This window comes from Delphinus delphis, chromosome 4, assembly GCF_949987515.2.
Source record: "Delphinus delphis chromosome 4, mDelDel1.2, whole genome shotgun sequence".
In the NCBI taxonomy this organism is placed as follows: Eukaryota; Metazoa; Chordata; class Mammalia; order Artiodactyla; family Delphinidae; genus Delphinus; species Delphinus delphis.
The window spans coordinates 132,868,736-132,875,137 of record NC_082686.1 but is presented as its reverse complement, the minus strand read 5'-3'; the positions used below and the strand labels follow the sequence as shown (position 1 = coordinate 132,875,137).

Genomic DNA, 6,402 nt, shown 5'->3' with positions numbered 1-6,402 from the left:
AGAATTTGGAGTTCTGCCTTAGCCAGTGTACCTGAACCCTGCAGAGAATAGATAAAGCAATGGGCTTTAATACTCTCTTATTCTTGTAAAACTGGAGGACAAATGGACATACAAATACCACCCTGCCCCCAGAGGCAAGCTGTTGTGGTGGAAGATGTTAAGCACTTAAATGAACTAAGATGCTGCTCTAAAAAGTGCAGAGGTGTAGAGGTTCAAGATCAATACCAGTGCAAGAGCTTTTTAAGTGAGTTGACTAGGCAGTGCATGCATCCATCCATGCAAATGTAGGACATGGCCCCAAAAGAGAACTGAAAACATGTGTATAACAACTGGGTAAGTCCCTTGCCAGTAGTTTATAAAAATATATAGTAAATACTGTAGAGGTTCCTTCTACAGCCAATACTATGGAAGTCCATTTTAGTTACCCATTACTTCAATACCAAAAAGCATTTACTACTTTTCAGACATTCCAGACAAAGGTCACTTATAACAAAAAGTCAACTTTTTTTTAAAAAACAAGATATTGTCCATTTAAAAAGTAGGTCTTTTCTTTCAAGTGAACAGGACATTTTATGTATTAAACTTAACTTCTAGTCTGTCAAGACTGGTTTAAGATCCTTATGTAATGTGCATATATGCAGAAACAAATAAACTTGCTTTAAACATTATCTGCACGGAAATAAAATTAACTTCTCAAAACCTGATAGGATAGGTCTGGTTAGTACAAATCTATTGCAAAATAAAAGGATTCTGTGCATCAGTTCAACCAGGAGAAGCAGGAAAAGACTGTCCCAACCATGAGAGTTCAAGTTTACGTTGTGTTCTGAAAGCCTAGAGCTAAGGGACACCATGTTGCTCACAGTGTCCTGATATGCAGAACTGCTCAAGCTACGAAGTCAGGGCTTCCTCTGGAGCTAGAAGCACATCCTGGTTTCTATTTCGGAGATGTTTAGATTTCCTAAGAAGAGTCTATGGCTTCTGTGGCCTTTTTTCATTTCCAAGGAGACTCTTCATTCTGCCCAGACCCTGAGGAGTCTCCTACTGCACTTTCCATTACTTCTCACAGTTTGCTTTCCAGCTCTGCCAACCGTGTGTTCTGTTCACCTATGATCTGGGTCTGCTCTACTGTTCACCTACAATCTGGGTCTGCTCTAGCAGTTTCTGGTCCTGGTCTTGAAGCTGTTTCTGCTGTTCCTGCTCTTTGGTGCGAAGCTCAGAAATTTCACGCCTGAGAACAGTCACCTCAGCACCATTTGTCTTAACCTGCTGCTGGAGTTTGGTAACCTCTTGTCTTGAAGGGTTTTGCTTGGAGAAGAGTTGCATTGTTGTCAGGGCTACAGAAGGTCCTGGAACTGGAGGAGAGCCCATGAGCCTTCCAGATACATCTGATCCTGGTAATTTCCTCTTTAGAACTGGAACAATCTTTTCATCAAAGTATTCTGTTGCCATGGAGGAAATATCCCTTAACTCTTGAAGTACTTCATGAGCTCGCTGAGGGGCTCTGGTAGAATGGACATATCTCAACACATGATAAATCTCATCAATCACCTTTCCTGGGATGAAGCAACAGAGATTGGAGTCCACAAGCTTCATGAAAGTCACATTTAAGAGAGACAGCTTTGTTTCAACCGCAGCGAGGATGTCTGCATGAGGAGCTAATGAACGGTTTCTCCTTTCTGACTCTCTCCTTGGGAGTTGGGCTTTAACTTGTTTCTGACATGGATTATGGTACCTCTCCACCTTTAGAAATCCCTGATTCAACATTCTCTGGCAGACCAAGTCCATTCTTTTACAAACCAGGTGGAGCTGGCTAATTTCATCCTGGGACATAAAGCTGGGGATGTTTTCGATGGCTACGATGGACAGCGCCATGAGCATGTTGTTTTGAGGCAGCTGGTCCGGAGCCAGCGCCGAGGCTGGGGGCGCCTGGGACCCCGGCTGCAGGGACTGGGGCGGGCGGGGTCGGTGAGGGCAGTCGCTGGGTAGAGCCGATGGCGGAAGGGGAGCCGCAGTCGCCGGGGCCACTGCCTCCTTCCTCAGCCAACCGCTCCTCCGATGCCGCCGCCATCTTGGGGGTTTGATTCCTTCCTCTCTGTTTTTAAATAAGTTCATTTGTATCTTTTTTTTTTAAGATTCCACATATAAGTGATATCATATGATATTTGTCTTTCTGTGTCTGACTTACTTCACTTAGTATGATCATCTCTAGGTCCATCCATGTTGCCGCAAATGGTGTTGTTTCATTCTTTTTTATGGTGATTATTTAGAGTTTTTATGAAAAATTTCAAACATATAGCAAAATTTAAAAAATTCAAACGCAAACACCATTTTTTCCTATTACACAGCAATATTGTTAGTTACAAATTAGCTGGGCTATTAGGACTGTCAGTTACCACGAAATTAAAAATGATTCTACATGTCAAACTCAAATAGAAAATGTCATGCAATATGTAAATTACTAACAGGCCTCTGGTGCAGAGAATACATATATACTTATCACCGAGATTCACCATTAACATTTTAATATAGTTATTTAACCACATATCCATCCCTCTACCCACCCATTAATCTATCTTTTTATTTATTTATTATTTTTATTATTATTTTTGCGGTATGCGGGCCTCTCACTGTTGTGGCCTCTCCCGTTGCGGAGCACAGGCTCTGGACGTGCAGGCTCAGGGGCCATGGCTCAAGGGCCCAGCCGCTCCGCGGCATGTGGGATCTTCCCGGACCGGGGCACGAAGCCGTGTCCACTGCATCGGCAGGCGGACTCTCAACCACTGAGCCACCAGGGAAGCTCTAACCCATCTTTTTAAAATTCATTTTAAAGTAAATTATAGACATCAGTACACTATTCCCTAAATACTTCAGTATGCATATAATTTAATAGAGTTCAAGAAAATGTTTATTTTTATAAAGCACTTCAAGAACAGTTATTAAATTGATCGGGATTAGATTTTGTGTGCAATTTTTAGATAACTGGGGCTATGTCTACATTTAAATTCGCTGAATAAACATAGGGATGGTGAAGACTACTAGGTGTGGGGTGAAAAAATTAAATATTGGCTGAGAATTATTCCACAAGATCTACAGGGGAAAAATCGATCACATTTTTATTCTCTTCTATATGGATCTTCAGAGGCTAAGAAACAAGCCCGGGGCATACAAAATAGAGAAGGATTCTTTTTTTGTTTTGGCCCCTGAGTGTGTAGCCCCCAGGCCATCAGAGAACTCTGTCTGGTAGTTTCTGACTCATAAGAATGGACACTGAGGGGACTTACCTGGTGGTCCAGGGACTAAGACTCTCCATGCTCCCAATGCAGGGGGCACGGGTTCGATCCCTGGTGAGAGAACTAGATCCCACGTGCTGCAACTAAGAGCTTGCTTTGCCGCAACGAAGATCCCACATGCCGCAACTGAGAACTGGTGCAACCAAATAAATAAGTAAATAAATAAATATATATTAAAAAAAGAAATAATGGATACTGAAAGGTCTATGGATGTGTTTATTCTGCCACTGGCCAAGAGTGATGAGGCCCTGTGTACATGTTTTGCAGAAACAGCAGGTATGGCATATTACAGAGTCATTAGGAAGTGAAATGATGAATATGGTCTACCTGATACGTTGGCCTAAAATATCCTGAGCCTGAAGACACAATGACTCCTTAAAAAAGATCATGTTTTGTCCAAATACTCCAACCTAAACTTGTTCCTTATGTTTGAGCAATTCACGATCTAAATGAGTCTTTGTGGCTGTGCATTTTGAAAGATTCACCGTTCCCACCACCTCTGTCCCCACCTTGGTCATGGGTTGCATTCCCAGATCAGTTCAGTCACGAGTTCTCAGAGGTCTTACACCAAGACCCCTTCAAATACTGTGCCCATGATCTGGTTTTACTCATTCTACAAAATTTGCCAAATGTTTACTTTTATGCTGTTTGTTCTGATTATATTTTTAATACAAATGAGTAAAAAATATAATTGTCACTAAAATGTAAAAGTGAACCCAGGTGGCTTGGTCCTCCATGTATCAAAAAATAATGGCCTTGGGCTTCCCTGGTGGTGCAGTGGTTGAGAGTCTGCCTGCCGATGCAGGGGACACGGGTTCGTGCCCCGGTCCGGGAAGATCCCACATGCCGCGGAGTGGCTGGGCCTGTGAGCCATGGCCGCTGAGCCTGCGCGTCCGGAGCCTGTGCTCCGCAACAGGAGAGGCCACAGCAGTGAGAGGCCCGTGTACCACACACACACACACACACACACACACACAAAAAGCCTAGGGGGCACCAATCTACCCAAGAGTGCCTCTGAATCTGTGTATAGAACATTCTCTCTGAGTGAACCAGGGAGCCATTGGAAGGATTTGAGCAGAGGTGACTTAGGTTTTCAAAGGATTTCCCTGGATATATGTTGAGATTTGACTTCAGGGAGAGAGGTTAAAAGGGACACCTGTGACGGTTGCAGTAATCAAGAAAGAAAGATGACAGAGGCTCAACCCAGGCTGTTTGCAGTAGGGCTGGAGAGAGGATCAGTTTCTGAATATGCAGCTTTAGAGGCAGAGCTGAGAGGATTTCCTGACAGTTTGGATTTGGGGTGGGCATATGGGGGAGGAGTTAATGAGGACTCCATGGTTTGGGGCTATGTTCCCAGGCTACAGGTGCATGAACTGGGAGAAATGAAGGAAGGGAGGAACAGGAAAGGAAGGGAGAAAAAAAGGAAAGAGGCAAGATGGGAACTGTTCTAGGTGCTGAGTGTATATAAGTGATGAAGACACAGTCTTAACAAATCCCAGTTACTTATTGAAATAAATGGACAAAGTTCAGAGAGGGAGCACAGAAAAGGGAGCGATTTGTCAGCAGGCTGGAGTCAGGGAGGTGACATTTGAGCTGGGTTTTGAAAGATGAATAAGAGACTGCCAGGTGTGTGTGTTTGCGTGCATGTGTGTGCACGTGTGCACGTGTATTGGAGCTGAGGAATGGTGTGCAGATTTCTAGGAAGAGGGAAGGAGTAAGTGAATATTCTGAATCTGCAGATTGTAATTAAGTAATCTTTAGAAAGTTCTGTAGCCTAGCCAATGCATCCCACAATCCGTAAAGAAATAGCTTTATTTTTCTGAGGGCTGGATAGGTTAGTGTTGCTGCATTTAGTGGGTTTTTTTCAATTTGTCTTAAAAAAATTTATTATAAACTATTTAAGATATTTAGAAAAGATACAAAGAACAGTTTAATGGCACTTAGTGATTTTAAGCTGAAGTCCTGGGGGCAAAAGGAAAACATTTAGCTCAAAGAGCATAGATAGCTAGTTTAAAAGAGCTTTTCTCATCTAGAAAAGCTAGATGCCACACTGCCACAAGCTTGCTGTCACACCTGGTGCCCCACTCCTTTGATTTAGGGAGTCTTCTCTCATTGCTGTAAAAGTCTGCTATAATCCAAAATCTCACTTTCGTCATAGCATAGTTATTTCCTAGGCTTAATGAAACAAATATGCAGTCACAGCCCCTTGATTCAAGCAAAGCACCTCTCCTGGAATAAAAAAAATGCTGAGGTTTGGTTCTGTCAATGAGAAAGGACTAAATTTAGGGGATTTTGTTCCATACATTATTGCTTGACAATGGTGATGGTAACCTCTTAAATATTATGGCTTTTTACAAAGTTCTTCCTTTCCCATTAGCTTACGCCGACCTCACCGTAGCTCTGCCAAGTGGTGATGGCAAGTGGTCTCTATTTTATGTTGAGAAGAACTGAGCCTTAGAGAGTTCAAAAGACTACAGGAAGCCATGAGACAAGAATGTAGCAGGGGGGCTTCCCTGGTGGCGCAGTAGTTGGGAGTCCGCCTGCCGATGCAGGGGACACGGGTTCGTGCCCCGGTCTGGGGGGATCCCACATGAATTGAATCATTTAGAAGTTTGTTCAATCTTTTATATAATGATCAAAAAAGGAAAAGATCTATTAGTTGGCTTCAATGTACCCAACACTACAAACATTTCCCAGACAGAAGCTCCACCTTCTGTGTGTTCAGAGCCCGGTGAGGGAAATAAACAATCAAGCGGATGACAAGCAACATGGTTAATGGCATAGTTGAGGTATGAACCAGGCTTTATGGGAAACTACTTGAAAACTTCCCAACAACTGAGATTTTGTTCAGTTCCAAAATTTTAAACACCTTCCAAATTAATTGTGTGCTAGTCTTCTAATTAGGCCGTGATGGGAGTATCACGGCCAACAGCCCCATTTATTGCATTGTACAGAGCTCTGCTGAACTCCGGTATTGTAATCCTTAACCCTCCCTGGAGGAATGCTGCGTGATTCTGCATCTTATTATTTTTTTTCCAACCCTGATGACACATTAATTGCCATTGAAGTGTTTGGCACATCCTCCCTCAAATAGTCTACAACGAAGTTTTAT

The 6,402-nt window shown here is 42.9% G+C and overlaps 1 pseudogene; it reads right to left on the bottom strand.

Annotated features, from left to right (window-relative positions):
* Positions 1 to 888: 888 nt before the first annotated feature.
* LOC132424471 (F-box only protein 28 pseudogene) lies at positions 889 to 2,068 on the bottom strand (annotated as a pseudogene).
* Positions 2,069 to 6,402: the final 4,334 nt, after the last annotated feature.